At 41.2% G+C, this 23597-nt stretch overlaps 1 protein-coding gene across 3 annotated transcripts in view; it reads right to left on the bottom strand.

Annotated features, from left to right (window-relative positions):
- Positions 1-23597, bottom strand: part of LOC137249351 (uncharacterized) — a 56661-nt gene that overhangs the window by 28497 nt on the left and 4567 nt on the right. The window contains exon 1 of one of the 3 annotated variants that reach the window (XM_067780738.1): positions 15292-15348. The exons of the other annotated variants lie outside the window; for them this stretch is intronic. The gene's annotated coding sequence lies outside the window, so the exon portion shown is untranslated. Of the gene's footprint in view, positions 1-15291; positions 15349-23597 lie in introns of those variants that run through there. 3 annotated transcript variants of the gene reach the window in all.

Raw genomic sequence — 23597 nt, 5'->3', positions numbered from 1 at the left:
CTATATCCGGCAAAGGACAATGAACATCGATAACTCTCCTCAAAATCTTCGTGGATTCCTTTATCGTCAATACTTGTTGTGTACTAACGATAAAGGCATAAATACAACGGGGTATGGACCAACTCGGAGGAGGACTTCCTGAACACCCTCATGAATATACACTCCCCTGGATAATAAGCTTCGCGGTCAACAGTTTTTCCCCAATTAAATCGCCTGGGTTTGATGGTGTTCCCACGGTGATGCCCAAAAAGCTGGGCGACCGAATTTCCCTCTAGCTAGAAAGGGAGTACAGAGCGTGTATCAACCTGACCTACACTCCACAAAGTTGGAGGAAAACAATGCACGAATGCACGAAAATGCCAAAGACTATAGACCAATAAGGCTCACATTCTTTATGCTTAATGTTCTTGTTAGATCAATAATAACAAGGCCAAACCTCTCAATGGAAGAAGAACCCCCCCCCCCCCCCCCATGAACTCATTGGTAGTGCAGAAAATTACTCCACTACAAACATTACATCCTAGCTGCCTTCCTAGACATAGGTTAGGTTAGGTTGGGTGGTAGCTTCCCTGATAGGGGAAGCTCACTTGGATAACATGAAGGTCCGTTGTGATACCACATATAATAAACTAAAATAACCGTGACGTAGATATAACTACTTAGGGAAGCGTTGGTTAGCAACGATAAAGTTCCGAATGATTCCGATCTCAACCTTGGATAGCTCCTCGGGAGATCCAAGTGAGTCGCGACCGAAATACTTTCGCCTAATTCTGGTAAAAGCTGGGCAGTAAAGCATAAAGTGATTTGGTGATTCCACCTCATCATCCTCCATACAGCTGCAGCAGGATGGAGTTTCCAATATATTGAGACGTACCGCATGGATACCCATGGGACAGTGCCCTCTCAAAACCCCAATGACCATTGATAGGTGAGCCTTAGTGAACCCAATTATTTCAGCAGACCTGCCATCGACTTTCGGCCAGAAAGATCTTGCTACCCTGCAAGACGTAGTGTCCGCCCAACATTTTCTGAGCTGACTCGAGGCCCAGCTATGGAGGAGCAATCCACAGGTGGCTAACGGAATCCCGAAATCCCTACAGCTATCTTCATCCGGTTCAATTGTACCGATTCGGGCTAAGAGATCCGCTTGACAGTTACCCGGAATATCACTATGACTCGGGACCCAGATAATCTTAATTTCAAAATAATTCGATGCAATTGCAAGTGAGGTCAGGCACTCACAGACCACCCTCGATCGCACTGTAGTTGAGCTCAAGGCCTTTATAGCCGCTTGGCTATCAGAGTAGATGTTAAATTCCCCAACCGTAGTAGCATCCTTAATCGGAGCAACTTCCGCTTGGAATACACTGCAGAGCCAACTTAAACTTGCGGCTTACATTTAGCTTTTGACAAAAGACCCCCCCCCCCCCCTCCAACCTTTCCGTTCAACTTCGACCCATCCGTGAACAAGTTAACCGGCCCCATGCCCTAGATAATTCCTCTTCCCCACTCCTCTCTCGGTGGAATGACTGGGGTGAAGGTTGTATAGGGAGCAGTTATCGGCATACAATAGTCCGTTCTGTTCGGGATAAAGTCGAAACTGGTAAGAAGGCTGGAGTGTCCAAAATCAGAAAGCCCATAACCTATATCACGAAGCCTGACCAACGACCGGGCCGCGGCTGCCTATCCCGCAATATCTACTGGATGTATATTCAGCATGACATTCAGTGCCAAGGTATGTGTTGTTCTCAGACGGCCACTGATACCAATCAGCGCCGTCCGTTGCACTGACACTAACATTTTGGAGGTGCTCGCCGTGCCCAGTGCTTTCCACCAGACCAGCACCCCATGGAGCAGAATCGATTTGACCACAATCTCATAAAGCCAGTGTACTACTCCTGGCGAGAGCCTCCATCTCTATCCGATAGCCCCCCCTGCAGCAGTACAAGGCAACCGCGACCTTCCTGGCCCTATCTTCCACATTGGGTCTCCAGGACAGCTTCTTGTCCAGAACAATCCCCCAATTATTAACCCTGTCCCTGGCGGAGTAGACATCCACCTATGCGGTTGGACAAAATCAATGCTAAACGGGCAGACAAAAGCTCAAAAGCCTGAATCGAGTTGCAAGCGGGGAGATCAACTCGATATCAAACCTCAGGAGACACGTACAGCAATAATGTCATCACAAATGTTCACAAATATGTCACCACAGCTGGAAGAACAGAGGACATTCAGGCACCTATGGACGAAAATAACGCAGTTTAAGGAAAAAATCAAAGCCGAGTTTGATGCTCTAAAGTAGTATATACAGAATGCAACTTCATCGTCCAGCAATATAAACGCGTAATCCAAAGGTAAAAACTCCATCCTTTGATGGTTTTGTTTCTTCCCAGGTTTTAAGCTACATTTTGAGAAGACCGCAGCATTGAACATTTTGAATGCTAATGATAAATTTGCTGCACTATTTGTGGCATTGAAAATCCGTGCTGTTGTAACTTTACAGATGAAATGTTCGACTCATGCCAATTAATTTCCATGCCTTTTAAAGTATCCCCGATCAAAAACACAGGCATTCCTTTTAGTAAAGATTTATTTTTTCTGCGCGTCAGAACCTTTGAATAACTTTCTCACCTAAAAAAGGAAGAACACAAATCTCAGCCCGTTGAAATGGTTGCGCTACACAACTCCTTGAATCAATTTGGTATTTTAGTCGCCTCTTACGACACGCATACCTACCGCAGGTATATTCTAAGCTCCCTAACCCACTGGGGACACCTCCCAGTTGACGAGGTGGGCCGCATCCCTTGATTGTGGCAATGCGAGTGTGAAATTAAAGAAGGGTTTTATAAGAAACTGATTGAAATTTGAGCGATTTCTAAGATTTTTATTACACCGATGCTCAAAGCGCGTAAGTGCTTACATACTTTTTGTATCTTTTTGTTTTAATTCAAATATATAAGTATGCAATGGAATTATGAACCAAAAATTTAGTTTGCATGTAAAAATGCTTTGTGCAAATTTTTTAAAGACATAATAGCCGTGTTTTTTTTTACACGCGTATACGTTTCGTTTGCGCGTGAAAACAAACGCCTATCCCCGCTTAGATAATGCTTACGAGACCCATCTAGCGGCTGTGGTTAAACAACTAGCTACAGCAACAGGGTATACCGAAAAGCGGAGACACAACGCTCTGATGGCCATAGGGTATAACATATAGCTGAATCAGTTGCGATGAATTGTGGACACACATAGAATACATAGAATTAGTGTAGAGGGTGAAACAAAGACACATATTTCAGTTACATCTGAGTATAATGCGTATTGAAATTTAGTAGGACAAAATTTATGCGCAGCAATTTCAGAGGTGTATTTAAAGTTTGTCACTTAGCAGTCTATATAAAGTTTAAGCGTAAACGGATATACGCGTGTTAAAAAACACGGCTATATTTTTTTTACACGCGTATACGTTTCATTTTCGAGTGAAAAAAACCCCTATCCCCGCTTAGATAATGGTTAGGAGACCCATCTAGCGGCTGTGGTTAAACAACTAGCTACAGCAACAGGGTATACCGAAAAGCGGAGACACAACGCTCTGATGGCCATAGGGTATAACATATAGCTGAATCAGTTGCGATGAATTGTGGACACACATAGAATACATAGAATTAGTGTAGAGGGTGAAACAAAGACACATATTTCAGTTACATCTGAGTATAATGCGTATTGAAATTTAGTAGGACAAAATTTAAAAATAAAATAAATGTAAGCCGCGATAACCTCCGAAGAGATCTAAGGCCGAGCTTCTCTTCCAATTTGCGTCGTGCTCCTCTTGATTTCCCCTACAAATTGGCCGGACGGGACCTACATTTTTATGCCGACTCCGAACGGCATCTGCAAGGCAGATGAGTTTTCACTGAGAGCTTTTCATGGCAGAAATACACCCGGAGCGCTTGCCAAACACTGCCGAGGGGCGACCCCGCTTAGAAAAATTTTCTTCTAATTTAAAAACCTTATTTCTAAAATTTTGATGTTGCTTTGCCCGGGGTTCGAACCCAGGGCATACGGTTTGGTAGGCGGAGCACGCTACCATCACACCACGGTGGCCGGAAAAAATTTATGCGCAACAATTTCAGAGGTGTATTTAAAGTTTGTCGCTTAGCAGTCTATATAAAGTTTAAGCGTAAACGGATATACGCGTGTTAAAAAACACGGCTAATATTTTCCTCTTTTCATGTTAAACTACTGGGCGTTTCAAGTTTTGACAACTGCATTATATTTCATTTATATTATCCTTCCCATATTCATAAAATGCTTACATACAAATCTACCGAAGTTGAGCGAGAAAAACTTAATATTTACTTTCCTGTCTCGACGCTATGACAAAGATTTCGTTGCTCAAATTCGCAAAATAGGGTGAGCCAATTTATAAATGTTGACGTGGGTGTTAATGTTTGTTTTTCAACTGCATCTTCACTTTTAGCGCAAGGCGCTGTCACTTTACCGGAACCGTCCTGCTCTATGGTGCAGAAGCATGGATCATGGAACATCAAATGAAGCGGCTCTGGGAGTGTTCGAGGGAAAAGTTATTCAAAAGATTTACAGAGAGAGAGAAAATTTAATGATGAGCTGTACGAGCTTTAAGCAGACGTCCGCAAAGTCAAGTCCACCGAATTAAAATACAGCGGCTACGCTGTTATGCGAATGAAATATGATACTCCAGCTATGGAAGGATATAAGAGACTGAGGGCCACTTGCAGAACGGCAAGTAATTTTTTTTAGCTTTGAGTTAATTTCAAAATTTTTTCGAAAATTTACGAGTTTAAGCCTGAGTGGGCCTGAAGATACCCCGTGGCAGTTCTGAGTACAGCATTTTGGCAGGCATTCAGCTTCCAATGTGTGTTTTTCAGACCAAGCGACCAGTCGGTGACGCATGGCACATGAGAGGCCGGCTAATTGCTTTGCAAATGGTTAGCAATATGTCTTTTTCCCAATTTTCGGAGGCATGCGCCTTGAACGAAGTAAGACGACTTCAACGACCAATATTTACATCATATGTTCCTTCAACGCCATAAACGTCCAGTGTCGTGAATTTGGTCGGATAGTATCAGGTCGAGCGAAGTGAAAAAACTATAGAGACTCGTCTATTGAAGAGACAGATGCAGACATTATCGTGCAGTCGTCGGCGTAGGAAATGATCATAACGCCTTATGGTGGGGAATACAGCTTTGATATGCAGAAACTAAATAGTAGCGGGGATAGAATAGCTTTGCGGCACACCCTGTTTAATGTTCCTATGTTTTGAGGTTTCGTAAATTAAATCGACGAGTGTCAACCATTGAGATAATTTGCGGTGTATATTTTTAGTAAAGGGAGAACGGGGAACCTACTATGTCTTGGAATAGCGTGCCGTAGTTTACTTTGAGCTTTTGACAGGTCACGTGGTACGATCACCCCTCTATGATGAGGTTTTGGCTGGTTCAGTTCGTTACTAATCTGAGTGTTTATGGCGTTTAGCGCGGTAAAGCTGATGGGTGGCTATGCCAAGATTCGCATTAAAATGAGGGAGCAGGATGGTTCCTAATGTGTACGCTACCGGCATAAAAAAAAACTAGTAATAAAAACCTAAGTATTCACATATCCTTTGTAACATGCCTAATATCATACAAAGGTATTTGTTTTTATATATTCACTTGCACATTTGATCCACGTGGAAACTCAATTCATTAATCACAAAAAAAAACAAAAAAACGAAGAGCAACATGAAAATAAATCGCAACAGTTATCGTTCTCATTGCGTAAGCATCTAACCAGAGTCAGTTGGGCGATTTTAGAATACATACACTCAGAGAAAATATCAATGTGTTCGTACTCAATCTTAGTATTTTCGAATTTCCAGTTCGGCCTGTGGGAGATCTATTTGAAATAAAAAACATTTTTGTTTTTTGCTCTAATCTTTGACTCAAGTAAAGAAGAAGCAGTTCTAGTGTTCAAGATACAGCTCAGAAATCAGTTATAGACGCGAAAGGGTTAAAAAATAGCGGTGTATGCTTCGAACGAAGCAGAGCTGTCACAAACCGGGACACCCTAACAAACAGCTGCTTGATCTAGCCCCGCCTCCAAGAAGGTTAAGCGAACATCTCCATAAGCACTATGATGAGTTACGACAAATGCCAACACAGCGATTTTATTCAGACGAGCATAAGAAGGCCCTAGATCAAATCCACACAGAATAGGTAAACACCTTTGCTAGGTGAAACCCATTTATCAACATACACTATCCTACCCTTGCAGAAGAAGAAAGCACACTACCAAGGGAGACACGAATCACCCTGCACAACAATCATCTTTCCAATTGTAATGTTGAATCTACGCATTCAACCCTGTTACTTTCCTTGGACACCCGTTAGAGGACTTTGATAACAATTCATGAGTGGTCGGACCCATTGTATGGGGAGAAGCAAACAACAACAACGAAGCAGAATTATATATGTATCTTGTGTGTGCGAATTTTTAATGAATCTTTAATTTTCTCTAAGTGTAGATGTCATACGAAGAAAAATTTTGGGTAATGAATTTGCAAGGATGATTAGGAAATATGTGTTGTAAATGACTTAGTAAAAGCCTACTAAATTTAATGGGTATTTCAAGCCTATACCGCCCGCAAAAAAAAAGGCGTTAGTACGAAGTACTCGTGAAGTTCGATGTGTAAACATGTAGATGTACGTCTAGGAAACTAACGTTTTTAAGTTATCTAGAGCTTGTCCAGGGGTTGAAGTTAAACCAGAAACAAAAATTTTGCGGCTATTTAAGAAGCGCTTCGTCGGCGTCTTATCGGTACAAAATATACCGACAAGTTATTGTTTTAGTATAGGTTTATTAAGTTCAGCTTGCTTCATAACAAACCGATGAGTCGTCGTAAAGAAATCAATAATATGCCGATAACAAATTGGTAGGTTAGGTTAGGTTAAGAGGGCGTGCGTGGGTATTACCCACACTTCTACTCGGAGACGTTTTTGTCCATTGTGAGTTGCCCCCAGCATGTGCAGGGTGGCGGCACATTCGTTTAACCCCATTACCTTCTAGTGGCCCTCAACGAACCACTTGCTTTCCCTGATGAACCCAAAAAGAAGCGAGACGTCCTCCTTCCCAACCTCTGCTGTCGAAGAACCGTGAGCCCAGAAATTTCTTCTTTGAAGCCCCGGACATCGGCAGAGAAAGTGGGATATCGTCTTCCTCCTCATCCTGACAGCTTCTGCAGAGGGAGCTTGTTGGTATTTGCCACCGTCGGAGCATTGGTGTGATAGCACAATGATCTGTGATGACACCCGTAAGTACCCTCACTACGGATTTGTTCAGTTTGAGAAGGAAGCTGGTGCCTTTCCTATCCAAGCATGGCCATAAGGACCTTGGTCCATAGCAAGTCCGTTGCCCTGTTCTCATATTCCTCAATTATCTCAAGGAGATAACTCAGCGGTGGTCGGACTGTGCTGTCCACTTCACTTTTGTCCAAATCGGAACTTTTCCTAGCCATCTCATCTGTGAGTTCATTCCCTTCAACACCGCAACAAATTGGTCGATACTTTTTCGATAAGATATCGATAGTTTTTTTTTAACAAAACCGATAACTTTTCGATGACACGCCGATAACATATTGGTAACACTCCACTAACAAATCTATAAGTTTTCGAAAACAAGTTGATATTCTTTTGATAACAAATCGGTAACATTACGTAAATAACCGATCACGTTTTGATAACAAATCGATAACCTTTCGATTGCATTCATATAGTAAATTGTTAACAATCCGATAACAAATCGATAGCATATTGATAACATATCGATGCTTTTTCTATAATAAATCCAATACTTTTCGATAACAAAGGAACAACTCGTCGATTAGCAATCGATTATATTTAGTCTAATTCTCACTCATTTTATCTTATTTAATTTTATTTGTTTTAATTTTTAAATTTTTTTTATTTTGTTTTATTTTTTCTATTTTATTTTATTTTATTTTATAAATGTTTTTGTTTTTATCGGCCTATTGATTAAGGGTTCTTGGTTGGAATTAGAGCTCAAGACCTTTAACAAAAATTTTTGTGATAATTATTCTTTTTTATAATTAAAAAATATTTTTTTTAATTTTCCATTTCGAAGACTGCTAAGTATTGTTGTTGTTGTTATTGTTGTAGCGATAAAGACACTCCCCGAAGGTTTTCGGGATTGTCACCGATGTCGGTGGTATTTTGCTGAATATAAATCCGGTACGTTCCAGTAACAAGCACCATTTAGGCACAAGCCCGAACATCTCGATATTAATATGACCACATTGAACCTTCTAGGCCCCTCAACCCCTTGTTCCATGAGGAACTTGAGCTCACAAAAGCCACAGCTGCCAGAGAAACAAGATTCGTCACTGGTACGCAAGGTTGACAATTGGGTTGGAGAACATATAAGCCACCGCACCCCTTGGAAGAGTTATGCTACACAACCCCTTCAATCATTTGGGTATCTTTGTAGCCTTCTACGACAGGCATACCTGCTGCGGGTATATTCTTGGCTCTTTACAAGAAGAAATTGTGCAAATTGACGTTAGTTCCATTGAACGTTACACGTCACCCTGCTAAACAACTTCAAGTCATTGGTAAAGAGAAAAAATTGAGAATGTTAAAAATATGTCCTGCTATCGTTGACAAAGAGAACAAATTAGAGCGCGCCAAGAATGCTGCCCTGAGGCACAACGGAAATGGCGACAAAGAAGTAAAATTTGGTACTTCAAATTCGTACAAACGATCTTCTATTAGTAATATATAAGTCCAACCACGAAACGAAAGTTGAATGGAATCCCAAACGTAACAATTTGTACAGTAGGATATAGTGTGAGACAGTATCGAAAGCCTTCGAGAAGTCGGTGTAAATTTTGTTTACCTGAGGTCCTGAGATCTAAAAACCAAAAAAAACGCTTTGATGAGCCAATCCAAATGTGCAAACACAATTCTATTCGCTGAAACGAACCGATCATATTTGACATCCGGTTTCTCGTCCCTGATGGCTTACTCTACCGTTTTCTTATTAAATTGTAGTACTTTAGAATGTCAGTGAAACGACATGTTTGACAAATATGTACGTCTAAATTCGCTTTGCTTTCACCTTGTATACATTCGCAATTTTACGAGCTATAAAATTTTCAATGTGTTACGTTTTTGCACTTAGAAAAATTGAAAAACGTACAACCATAACATGCGACATTGTAAAATATTGTCCGGCGCTTACAGAGTAAACAAGCATCATAAAAATAGCAAACACCTCAGTAAAGGCATGAATATGAAAAGTTTGGAAGGGACTCATCCTTTTAAGACGCATATAAATACTAGCTGCGCCGCATGACATTTTCCCAAGCTGTGAGTGCAACACATCCTCCGATTCCTTATTCACTTGGAGGATGTAGTATTGGTCGCCTTTTGTGGGTTGAGATACATGAAGTACCTTCCAATCCCTTATTGTTATATTCGGGTTTTGACACTGCAGCATATTAAGCGTGTCCTCCGCCTTCACAACTCGGCGTATCCAAACCTTGGCTTTTGGTATCGTGGAGATCAGTGCTATATTCACCACTTTGCACTTTCTTGGCTTTGAAGGTCTAGCGCAACTCTCTGCAGCCATTTAAATGTCGCGTTTTCCGTGCGTTTTAACCCCATTTCATTGCTGCAATCTCTTATTGTCACAACGCAACTTCGTTCATCTTCTTCTCGCTGAACACCGTAGTCTCAGCGTAAGCTTCCTTTAGTACCACCGAGTAAGCTGGAGTCGGATTGTTACCTCCACTTAACTTATTAAACTTTTCGTCTTTACTTATTAAACCACTATTGTCATCCTTTCTGCATTGTTGCTTTTGAGGTACATGTCTTTTCAGTATGTGGACTTCCCTCCTCGCTCTGCTTTGCAAATTTCGAGATGTGGCTTCTGTCATTCCTGCTAGCTCGCCTGCTGTTTCTGGGACTTGGGCGTTTGCCTTTCATCTTCTACCTTATAAAAGAAGGCTTGTCGGGTTCAGTCGATCGCTGCCTCTTGCTTACCGGTGCTTCTTTCTTCTTGATCGTAACAAAATCGGTTTAATCGACGACTGCACCCAAGCGCTGCATAATTCTTAATGCTGCCCGGTATTGTCAGAGGATTCTCTTAAACTCCCTTTCTTTTTCCCGGTCTAACGTTAATACTTTGTCCTGGTTGGCAGACCGCTCCTTTACCGAGCGCACTGACTGCACACTGTCTTCGCTATCCACGTCCGAATCATCGCGATTTCCACTTCCCCGGTGTCAGATTGTGCTATGGCTGTGGTGCGACGAGTGCCAATGTATGGCTGTATAGTGTGGTGGCAGACTCTTATTAAGAACTACAGTCCCACCAAGCAACAGCAACATTAAATTCCGAAAGAGATTATTTTATCCCCGCAATTTGTTCAAGGGCAGAATTAATACTATCATTTCGAGAAGGAATGATTGGAAGGGAGCGTACAGGATTGATATCCGGCAAAGGACCATCAACATCGGTAACACTCCCCAAAACCTAATTTGTTTAGGCGACCAATGTGGCGGGGCTGTGAAAACTGAAAAAGATTGAAACATTCATTTACATGAGCCTGGGTCTTTCATCCAGACTTGGAGCTAGTCCGCCCCCAGACAAGGACCATAAAATTGTTGCGCAATATAATTTCTATCAATCAAAATTCTAGTATTGACTTACAACTTCTTTACATTAAAATTTTGTGGCTTATGGCATACGCAAAACAGCTAAATAATTATGCAAGATAGCGCACGTAAGCAACACTTAATTATTTACATATTTGCAAATAAGTACTTCATTGTATTGTGGAACAACAACAAACCTCTTCAACAATCTACCTACGTAAGTATTTTGAAGTATGTGCATCTTCCCAGTGTATACAAATTGTGGCTTCTCTTACTATGAAGGATACTTGACAACTGCATAACGGTGAACACAGTTACATATAAATATTTACAAAATGTGGCAGACCACAAAATTACAATTTAACATGATGCAGTATGCAATATGTAAGACTGAAAATAGAAAAAGTGTATGTAAGCAAATTTGGTGTGCAATGCTGAAAATTCTTGTAAATCAAATTTAGTTTTGACAATTGTGTTTAACGGTAGGAGTTGTATAGAATGTGGTAGTTTATGCGAACTGTTAGCAAATCTGCTGGGACTATAAACTTTTGACAGATTTGTGGTGAAGCAGTCTGAACACCAAAAACGATATAAGCCCAGAAATCTTCCTCATCAAGTATTAATTTGGACTAACTAAAGTGGAAATTCAGAGAAAAAGTGCTCTAGGTTAGGTTAGGTTTAAGTGGCTGCCATCCGCGTCGGAGCGGCACACCGACGCCTTTATAGGCCCATTGTGAAACCATACGGATTTCTTCCTACTCTCCTAATCAAACCACTTCGTTGAGTTTATGAAGCTAACTAAGCGTCGTGTATTGACCTCAGCTATATCAGTCAGATATACGAGAAACATCTTGCCCATAAAACGTTGCCTTCTTCTACCGAGCGCTGGACATTCACAGATTAGATGCCTAACAGTTTCAGGCTCTTCTTCGTTGCCGCAGCTTCTACAATAATCATTAAATGGAGCGCCAATCCTTTCCGCATGAGGTCCAATAAAAACGTGACCAGTGAGAAGACCTACAACTAAGAAAAGATCCCTCTTACAGAGGGTGAGAAGTTCTCGCGATCTCTTCTCATTCCATTCCGGCCATGTGAGTTTTGCCGTGTGGCATCTATTATGATCCTTCGACCTGGCTCCCGGTTCCATCAGAAGAGCCTCCTTTATCTTGAGCTTGCAGGTGGAGAGCGGCATGCCCAACCTCTTCCAGGATGGCGAAAGTAGAAGGGAGGTACCCTTTATTGCAAGTTCATCCGCCATCTCATTACCTGGTATGCCCTTATGTCCCGGAACCCATACCAGATGCAGAGTAAACTATTCAGCCATCACGTTAAGTGATCTGCGACAGCCTACTACAGTTTCAGAATTAGTTGTGACAGAGTCAAGGGCTTTCAGTGCTGCTTGACTGTCTGAGAAAATATAAATGTGCTTCTGAGAGACTGCCTTCGGCCTAAGGCAGCCGACAGCGTCTTGTATGGCCGCGAGCTCGGCCTGAAATATGCTACAGTGATCCGGAAGGCGAAACGATATTTGTATGTCCAATCGTTCCGAATAGACAACCCCTCCGACCCTGTTATCCAGTTTAGATCCATCTGTGTAGATCTGAATGCTGTTAGTGGGCCAATCAGTGGCATTCACCCACTGTTCCCTCTCAGGGATTAATATCTCGTATCCCTTGTTAAAGCTGGTATGTCGTTTGCAGAAATTTGTCCATTCTGGTATGCAGAATCTGTCGAGAAAAAGTGCTCTACCAAAAATAAAAAAATAAATACGAGGCGCTATATAACACCAAGGAGATCTAGGCTAACCTCCAGATTAATTGCTGTCTCGACTTGTGATAGCTTTGCCGTCGGTAGTACTTGGTGCGTAGATGTAGCCAGCGCAAACCACGAGCACAGAAACCCCCCGCGGGTCAGGGGATTAGAATATACCCGCGGCAGGTATACTCGTCGTAAGAGGCGACCAATTGATTCAAGGGGTTGTGTAGCGCAAACCTTTCAAGTTGTTGCTAGCGAAGAAATATAGCTTCTTCAACCCAATTGTCAACCTCACCTACTCGTGGCGAATCCTGTTACTTTAACAGCTGAGGCTCTGGCGAACACAATTTCCTCACGTATCTAGGGGGTGTGGTGGTATGGCCTTGAAGGTTTCATGTGATCATACTAAATCGTTCTCGGGATGGTCGGGCTGGTGCTTTAATGGTGCTCGTTACCACAACGTACCGGATCTACATTCGGCAAAGGACCATCAAAATCGATAACACTCCCCAAGGCCTTCGGGGAGTATCCTTATCGCTACAACAACAACAACGAGCACAGACCGTGCTTAACCATTGCACTGGCAGGAAGGCAGTGTCCTGTAAGTACGCTCATTATGAGCCCCTTTATGAGTCGAATGTCATAGGAGTTGCTCAGCATCTTAGATATTTTACAGCCTCCTCCGCCTGAAATCCTTGCCTTTCCTATTTAATTGATAATATGTAAGTTATGCGTACTATTTATTTAACCGAAACGGATTCAAGCGTTTTCTACGTATGCATCAAGCGCTGCGCCCTTCCCTTAGCCAAATCTTCAGTTTTACATTACCTTCTATCCCCTTATGACCGGGAATTCAAATTTATGGACATTTTTTTTTTCACTTCGTCGTTTCACAGAACCCACATTTCGCCCTCCAGTATAAATGTTTCAAGATAGTAAGTAGCAGTTCGTTTATTTTGCGTAGTACTCACACTAAGGAGTATGTCATCATCAGATGGGCTTAAATGTCACACCGTCACCGTGGATTGTGTCATATGTATGTATGTGTGTATACACATGCATATATGCATATGGGGTATTCCATCCCATTTCGACCAGTTTTGAACCCAACCCCTTTAGAATTGGCTGAAAGTTTTTCTTATTTTTCTAGCTTACGAAAGACGTTTTTCAGAATTTTTTCAAATTTTTTCATCCAACTCAAAAAAAGTTATGAATTTTAAAAAAAAACACCGTTTTTGTTTTCAAAATGCTATAACTTTTTCAAAAATTGACCGACTTTTCGGAAAAAATACAAAAAAATGTTTAAAGTTTTTTTTTTTGAATTTTTCAGTTTTTCGAGATTTTTCGAATTTCGCCATTTTTTTTTTTCTCATAAAAAACTTCAATCAATTCTGCAATCATCCCCACTAATCCCGGGGTGGGCCAATTTTTTTTTATATTTTTTTTTTTATTTAATGAAAAAAAAATATTTTCAAAAATAAAATTTTTTTTGTTATCAATTTTATTTATATAACAAAAAAATGTAAGAAAATGATTTTTAAGTATTCTTTTCTTTATATATTATGGTAATCTTCGATTAAAATGACTCGCTTTCGCTGTCCAGCAACTGCATTAGGCCGGTATACACCAGGCATGCTTAACGAACGAAACGATATCATTTCGTTACGATAATCAACGTTAATAAACGAAACGAAGTCATTTCGTTTCGTTTATTAACGTTAAGAACGCCAAATTAACGTTAATTTGACGACCTTAACGTTAATAAACGAAACGAAGTGACTTCGTTTCGTTTATTAACGTTGATTATCGTAACGAAATGATATCGTTTCGTTCGTTAAGCATGCCTGGTATACACATACTATATTCGTATTCAATACTTATCTACATTTATTAAAAATCATTTTCTTACATTTTTTTGTCACATAAATAAAATTGATAAAAAAAATTTTATTTTTGAAACATTTTTTTTTTTCAATTAAATAAAAAAAAATATAAAAAAAATCGGCCCACTCCGGGATTAGTGGGGATGATTGCAGAATTGATTGAAGTTTTTTTAGAGGAAAAAAAAATGGCGAAATTCGAAAAATCTCGAAAAGCTGAAAAATTAAAAAAAAACTTTAAAAATTTCATTTAAAAATTTACATTTAAAAACAAATTAAAAAAAAAAAGATCCCAAACGGTCAATTTTTGAAAAAGTTATAGCATTTTGAAAACAAAAACGGTGTTTTCTTTTAAATTCATAACTTTTTTTGAGTTGGATGAAAAAATTTGAAAAAATTCTGAAAAACGTCTTTCGTAAGCTAGAAAAAGAAGAAAAACTTTCAGCCAATTCTAAAGGGGTCGGGTTCAAAATTGGTCGAAATGGGATGGAATACTCCATATATATTACGTACATAGGTTTGCATGTAAATGAAATAGAATAATAATACGCGCCGCTAAGCAGATTTCACTTTGATAAGGCAGAGTGCAAAAAAGTGTCAGTATGTTACAACAACACTACAACACAATGTTACATACACACATTTTCACGTGTATGTACATACATATGTACGCGAAATGCCTGCTACCAAAAATTAAGCATATTCAATGTATGTAAGATATGTATGTAGATTTAGATGTATGCTCCTTTCGTGTAAAAATTCTTCCTGCAAAATTTCTTCCTTAAAGACAAAAATGTAGTAGAAAAAAAATGTTTAACACAAACGTTAAGCCGTGATACAATTCAGCATTGTTTTAATTTTTTTATTCACTTCTTTTATTCTTATTTATAATTTCAGTTTTATTTTTGTTTTTTTTTTAACCCACATCAATACTATGTAGATTAGTATTTTTTTATATTTGATATTACCGTTAGATATGCGTGCGAACACACTGTTGTCTACCGTTGAACTAAAATCGAAGGTTTGTCAACTGAGCGAATTTGCTACGGAGCAGCATAATAGGATGCTGCAAAATGAGTATAAAGTTACTCATACGTCCTGTCAGCCGTTTTTGTTATGACAATATTGCCAACCTTGTTTTATTTTACTGGTTGATTGTTTTTTATCGATATAAATCGCCAATATCCGATAGTTAACTGGATAGCAGAATACCAATAGCGATAAGGACACTCCCCGAAGGCCTTGGGTAGTGTTATCGATGTTGATTGGCCCTTGCCGGATGCAGATCCGGTACGTTCTGGTAACAAGCACCATTAAGGTACGACAGGCATACCTGCCGCGGATATTTCCCTGCTGGGTTGTCTCTAGAGTTAATGAGGAAACGGCTTTAATTCATTTTAACTTCTTTTCCTAAAAAGCGTAAATTTTTTGGTGCTCTTGACGGATGTTCGTTAATGAAGCAATTAGCCCTGTGTGAAATCATTTTCCAGGCTACTATTGTGAACGTTTTTCTCAAACATTCGCCACTTGTATGAATTCACAATGCTTATGCATAAAAGTAACAAAGCCACAATCACGCAAGATGTTGCCGTTATTAATATAAACAGCAATTCAGACTTATCAGATGGAACTTATTTCGACTTGTCCATTCACAAACAAAATTTTGCGAAGCACTCACTACACAAAAAAATAGTTGCTAGCATATTTTGTCCCTTATTATTTTGTTAAAATACAGTTTTTAATTGTGAAAAATGTTAGAAAAGTACCAACAATTGGGAAAAATAAGTACACTTGCAAAGTCTGCAGGCTTTCGTAGCCAAAACATATGCCAAATTGTTCTTATTATGCTTTGCTTGCAACAAAAGTTAGAAGTTGGCTACTTCTTTATGTCAGATTGCGCTGGTGTCGCTCAATCCGCCGTGCTCCATAAAAATTAGTGCAATCTACCTACCATTTATGCAAAGATTGCGTTGAACGCATATACATATATGACAAAATTCATTGTCACGCGGGTATAACACCGGATATATACATAGGAACCACGAGCGCAGTCAGCTTAATGATATGGTTATGGCGTTAGCGTTATGGTGTGGCACCATTAATCGATTACATTGATTTATGTACGTAAGGTTGGTCCGATCAGCTGTTTTATCCAGTTATGGATAAGTAACCATTAATTGGCCCTTAAGATGACGTTAGATAAAATGCACACACATAAACATGACCACAGCGAGTATGAGACACAGAAGAGCGAGAAGTAAATAAGCAAATATACGGGAAGTCTGTTCGCGAAAAGTCTAGACCCTGCGAGAAAATAATGGCGATGCAACTGAGGGGTATATAAGCGGCGTAATCTATGAAATCACATAAGTCCGTTTGTTTTAAACAAATTGTAATTGAAGTTCGCGCATAATTTGATATATGAATATTTATTCGACAATTCACTTAGTAAGGAAATTCGTCGAGAATTTCATAAAATTCATCATTAAAGTCGTGTTCCAATGGACTGCGATCCAGCTCTCGACAAAAATGTGGGTACAATTTTCTATTCGTGCACAACGCTTACAGAATAAACATAAATAAGAGTGGGTAGATTGTTTTATCTTCCGCAGGCTTCTAGTTTTTGCACAACTACTATTTGTTACATAGAAGGATCTGCTCCTCCCACGCCGGATAATTTACTTCAACTCCCAACTCCAGACTGAGGTGGGCCTGATCTGATTCTAGGCAAGAGTGGACAGCTTTATGACTTTCATTTTAAATCGGGTGATGAAAATGCTAAAACTTTGACAACATTTTACTTGACTACTATAACACAGTGCTACAAAAAAAGTACAAAACACTTTTCAAGTGACCTAGTGTACATTGTAAGCCTTGATGTACATCATGATAATGTGTTTCAAAATTGTCTAACACCCCCAAATTTTAAGTTATTGTCTAAAAACCGTTTTTCGTCTACTGCGCGCACTCTAACAATCATAACGTCGTCATTTTTTAACCGATTTTCGATCACTTTACGGTTTTGGAAAGAAGAAGATTCAAGCTTTAAGCTGATATATGTATATTTGTTTATACTTTATACAAAAAAATTGGGACATTTTGCAAAAGTTATCTAAGATTTACCATTTTTTCCTCCCGTTTTTCACAGTTTGACGTCTTTTTTATGTAAAGTATCATAAAAACAACTTAATTTTTTACATTCATTCTCAAAGAACTATTTATCCAGAGAAAGAAAAGTAGTGGTTTATCAAAATCCGTTGATGAATGTTTAAGTTACGACGCTTATTGTAAACAAGAAAATTAATGAAAAAATCTATCAATGGTCGGTCTGTACTCTGTTAGTTACTGTGAATGACATGTATAAATTGAAAATATTTTCATACCTTCCTTGATTTATGCGTCACTTTGTTTTGGAAACACGGCTTTCAAGTGCAAAAAAACTTCGCTGTTTTTGTCAAGTCGTTTGACAAACTGCTTCATGTAGCCCAATTTGGGGTGTAGCAGTGGCAAAATAACTTTATCGTTCTGAACGAGTGGAATGTTTCTTCTTATTTCGAGTGTTTCCCTACACGGCCATTCACTGATTTTGAAATTATCTTTTCCTCGACTGTCCCATTCGCACAGATTGTGTATCCTCCTTGCATTCCGAAAAGAATTGTCAGAACTTTCAAATCACAAACAATTGGATTGCTCTTTCTGCCAAACAAACACCGTTGGATATCACTATATACGCTTCCCAAGGCAGTCGGTTCTATGTACCGGAGCGACTCGGGATTTTTCCCGACCAAGGACTGTCATTTCAGTGTGACCCCATCTAATTTGTTTCGTCCCTCCCACAAATTGTCATCCTTCCAGCAGCTCCTTGCAGCAGGACTGCTCCATATTCTCTTACTCCGGGAAGGCATCGAATCCAATCCGGGTCCGTCTCCTGACCCCGGTCCTGAGAAATGGTTTTGCTGCATCTGCCGGAAAAGAATCTTTTTAGGACGGTCATACTCTGTTCATTGTGTCTCGTGCAAGGGATGGTTGCATCGGACAGGTTGTTCTGGGCTTGATCCCAAAACCCGACGTCCACGTAACTTTTATAAATCTGTTGTGGCTCCTTGCTGTTCACGCCCAAAGGCGTCCCGTAGTCTACGCCTAAGCGCCACCCCACCCCACTACCTTCCAGCAGCCCCGCTGCTCAACAAGCCACAACAAGTACCCGCTGCTGCTCTCGCCCCACGGCGCCAACAACTCAAACAGCTTATACCACTCATAACTACTACCTTCGTAGTAGAGTTGGTAGCAATGCTGAGCATCAGCCCCTGCCCCCCGTCTTCTCCCCCCCCCCCTCTTTTCCGGCAGCAATCGTGCAGGTCAGGGAAACAGACTCTTAGTCCCTACCTCCGTTTGCACCGTCTGCCAGCACAGAATATATAGGTTTGCGACATCCGCTCTGGTGCCACTTTCCTAGATGTTCTGGTCTCCGCGACGGCAACCCCCCGACGGGTTTCGTCGCGCCATGTTGCCAGGTCGCAAACCCAAATCATCCGGGTACCCCAATGCTTGCCCAAGGACGCCCAGTCCCAAGGCTACAACAGCAATTGCGTCCTGGCCTTTCACAGCCCAGGCGTAGTCACCCGTCACTTACCCCTAGAGTGGCGACGTCTCCCCTTATGCACTTCAGAATTCTGCAGTTAAACTGTAATGAACTAACTGGGAAGATTACGGAGATAGTCGATTTCATGAAGCGCACAACATCCGCATAGCTGCGATTCAAGAGACTAAACTCACAGCAAGATCTGCATTGCAGACCTGCTCTGGGTATAATGTCCACAAGTAAGACCGCGAGAGCGGAAATGGAGGCGGTCTCGCGTTTATCATACACCACTCTGTGCAATATTATATATTTGATCCTGGCATCGACCGCAGGGACAATGTCTTAGAACGTCAAGGCCTATCTATCCGGTCAGGCGATGCTAACCTAGAAATCATCAACATCTACATCCCTCCTGCCACCTGTTGCCCTAGTGGATACCGCCCTAATATCAGGGCCTTACTCACTGGCAACAATCGCATTATCTTAGGCGATTTCAATGTCCATCGTGATCTATGGCATTCAAACTTGCGGGCCGACAGTAGGGGTGAGATGTTGGCGGATCAAATAGAAGAAACGACGTTCTGCACAATAAACGGAGACGCCCCCAAGCGTATGGTAGGAAGCTGTCACAGCTCGCCAGATATCTCAATCGTGAGCGCAGAACTCGTAAACTGCGTCAACTGGCAGCCGATGGTAACATTGGCATCCGACCACCTGCCCATACATATTTCGCTTGAGCGTACCACCGACTTCATCGTCACTGAAAAACGCACTTTCATAAACTTCAAAAAAGGAAAGTGGGAAGAATATAAATCCTTTACAGACAGCCGCATTGCTGCCCTCCCTATCCCGACTGATGCCCGCCAAGGGGACACATTTCATTCCCGCCGGGAGAATTCCCGAAATCCGGCCCCACTTCCCGGCGGAGGCCGCAAACTTAGCGAGAGAACGTGACCTTATAAGACAGCTTGATCCAGGCGACCCCCAAATAAGGGATATAAACCAACGCATCAGATTGCTTGTGGATGAACACAAGCGGGCGAAATGAGAGGAGCACCTAAGAGGTTGTAACCTCTCTACCGGTGTGGGTAAACTTTGGTCCACGGTAAAGTCCCTATCGAATCCGACTAAGCACAAAGACAAAGTTTCCATCGCCTTTGGCGACAAAGTGCTGTCGGACGCGAAAAAATGCGCGAGCGCTTTCTGCCGACAATATATAATGCATCCTACGGTCGACAAAGATAGACGGAGAGCCAATAGACACGCACATAAACACAAATTCAGCGCGTCACCAATCACCATCACCGCTAAAGAGGTTGAGGACTCCATTGGTCGTGCTAAACCATCCAAAGCAGTGGACCCAGACGGCATAGCCATGCCGATGCTTAAAAGCCTAGAGAAAGAGGGTTTCAAATATTTTGCGCTTGTCTTCAACCTGTCTCTTTCCACCTTTGTCATACCTGAGAAATGGAAAATGGCCAAGGTGGTCCCGCTACTAAAGCCTGGGAAACCAGCTAACATAGGAGAGTCGTATCATCCGATATCTCTCCTGTCGCCAGTGGCAAAGACGCTTGAAGCCATTTTGCTCCCTTATTTCCAAGCAAATTTGCAGCTAGCCCCTCATCAGCATGGCTTCAGAAAACTCCATAGCACTACCACCGCGCTAAATGCCATTAGCACCCAGATAAATTGCGGTTTAAATCAATACCCCCACCATAGAACAGTACTAGTAGCGCTAGACCTATCAAAAGCTTTTGATACGGTCAACCATGGCTCGTTACTGCAAGGCCTGGAAGGGTCTACCCTTCCCCCATGTCTTAAAAGGTGGACCGCAAATTATCTGGGTGGTCGGCAGGCATCGGTGCAATTTAGAAACGAAACATCAAAACCAAGGAGAATTAAACAAGGGGTGCCACAGGGTGGTGTCCTATCCCCACTTTTGTTTAATTTCTACATATCTAAGCTACCTTCACCACCGGAAGGAGTCACAATCGTTTCCTACGCCGATGGCTGCACAATAATGGCCACAGGCCCAGGCCCAAAGATCGATGCGCCATGCAATAAAATAAACGGCTACCTCCCTGATCTCTCCAATTTTTTCGCCTCGCGAAACCTGGCATTATCACCGACTAAATCTTCCGCGACCTTATTTACAACATGGACGTCCCAAATGTCGACCATTTTGAACATCCACGTCGATGGCACTACGCTACCGACTGTCCTACACCCCAAAATCTTGGGTGTAACGTTTGATCAGGATCTACATTTTGGTGAGCACGCAGCCGCAATTGTTCCGAGAATTCAGAGCCGTAACAAAATCCTCAAATCTCTCGCTGGCAGTACTTGGGGAAAAGATAAAGAAACGCTCATGACTCCATACAAAGCATTTAGCCAGCCGATTACGTGCTACGCGTCACCCATATGGTCGCCAAGCCTAAAAATCACCCACTGGAAGAAACTACAGGCCTGCCAAAATACTGCTCTCAGAATCGCCACGGGCTGTCTTCTTATGTCACCAGAACACCATCTGCATAATGAGGCGAGAATTCTCCCCATCAGGGAGAGAAATGAGATGCTAACCAAACAGTTCCTGTTGAATACCCAGAAACCTGGGCATCCCAACAGACATCTGATTGATGAACCAGCATCCGTAAGCATTTTGAGGAAATACGGCACCTGAGAACCCAGCCGTATGAAGTGAAAAAACACAAGCAGGCCCTTGGTGAACTCCATAAACAGGCGTCGGACCTTTATGCCGGGAATTGCCCGGTGAATCCAGTACTTAACGAAAATTATCCAAAACTCGCGGAAGAGGAACGCATACTCCCCAGGGAAACGCGTGTCACTCTTGCTCAACTTCGTTCTGGATACTGTAACAGGTTAAACTCTTACCTCTCCAGAATCAACCCCGACATACAAAATGTATGCCCCGCTTGCAATGTGTCCCCACATGACACCAACCATCTCTTCAATTGTAATGTGGAACCAACGCCTCTAACACCCCTTTCCTTATGGTCCACCCCTGTTGAAACGGCAAGTTTCCTTGGACTCCCGTTAGAGGATATTGATGACAATTTGTGATCGGTCGGGGCTATTAGGTGGGGCGAGCATTGCTACAACAACAACAACAACTATAAAACCTGTGACCGCATAAAATATGCTGATGTAGTAACCGTATCTCGCCCAATAAATGAAGAAACTCTTGTTGCAACTCTTGAATCGAAAAATGCATTGGAATTTGAAGAAGAAAATTCTGACGGGGTTCTAACAACCGAACGTCATGTAGTCTCAAATGAAGATTTTAGTGACCTTGTGTGTGATTTAGGATGGTCTTGGAGGCACACAGAAATTTTGGGCTGAAACAGTTGAATATTGTGGAAAAGAACTTTAAGAACATTCCCGAGGGATGACAACCTTCGTCCTTCGAAAAAATATTCCGAGCTGACGACGTCAACAATGAACTTGCTTATTGTTCAGATATAGATGAGCTCTTTGTTTGTCTTGATCACGAACACCAACCAAGAGTGGCGTTTAGTTTCGGACGGTTCGTGTAAAAAGTAAGTGTTTTATCGAAAATGTCTTTACAACTCTTACTTACAACTTACACATTACGCATCACACGCGTATACGTTTACGTTTGCGCGTAAAAAAAAAACGGTTATCCTGACTTAGATAATGCTTAGGAGAGACATGTAGGGGCACTTGTTAAACAACTAGCTACAGCACAGGATGTACCTGAAATCAGTGACACAAACCTCTAGTGGGCATAGTGTGTAACATATAGCTGAATCGGTTGCGATGACTAGTGGATACACACCATTTTTAGAGGTGATACATAGAATTAGTGTTGAGATGAAACATAGACACATATTTCAGTCACATCTGAGTATAATGCGTATTGAAATTAAGTAGTACTGATTTTATACGCAGCAATTTCAGAGGAGTATTTAAAGTTCGACGCTTAGCAGTCCATATTAAGTTTAAGCGTAAACGTCTATAGATGTAAAAAAAAACACAGCTAATGTTGCATGTACATTTTTAATTGGATCTGGAACACTGTCCATTGAAACACGAGAAACATAAATACCCATTTATAATTGTTGCCACCCATTTATAATTGTTGCCAAGACGAATCTATACCAGGCAAAGCAAATTCAATCACTTCGCCGTGCAGATGAATGTCAAGTCAAAAGAAAATTTTGATAGATTTCGATTAACTGACATTTTGTTGTACAAGGCTTTGTAGGGAAAATTATCAAGAAGAAGCAATCAGCTGATGGGATAACACCACCTGTAATGAATTCGCCTTGATTGTTGCGCTCCAATGAATGCATGGTTCAACTATATGGTTGGCTCATCTGTACAAAAACAAAATATGTTAGTTCAGATTGTCAAAATCTGCGTGTTAGTGTTGGTGCGAATTGTATGGAATGGAAACATAACATTTTTTCTATGAGGTAAGAAAATGTTGCCAATGTATTGGTTTCAAATTGAGTTTGCCATCTCATTTTGATAATCCCATCGACCATGCAATGAAATAGATAAAATCAGCTGAGACGAGCCAACCATATAATTGAGCCGTGAGTGAATGTGATATGGATTAATTTGTTGTTGCATTTGCGTGTTGAATTTCTAACCGTATCTGGATCACGCTGCATTGGAACGCGAGGGATGTGCAATCACTAAACCATG

This window comes from Eurosta solidaginis, chromosome 4 (genome assembly GCF_040869045.1).
Source record: "Eurosta solidaginis isolate ZX-2024a chromosome 4, ASM4086904v1, whole genome shotgun sequence".
NCBI lineage: Eukaryota > Metazoa > Arthropoda > Insecta > Diptera > Tephritidae > Eurosta > Eurosta solidaginis.
This window is presented reverse-complemented; position numbering and strand designations above follow the sequence as displayed.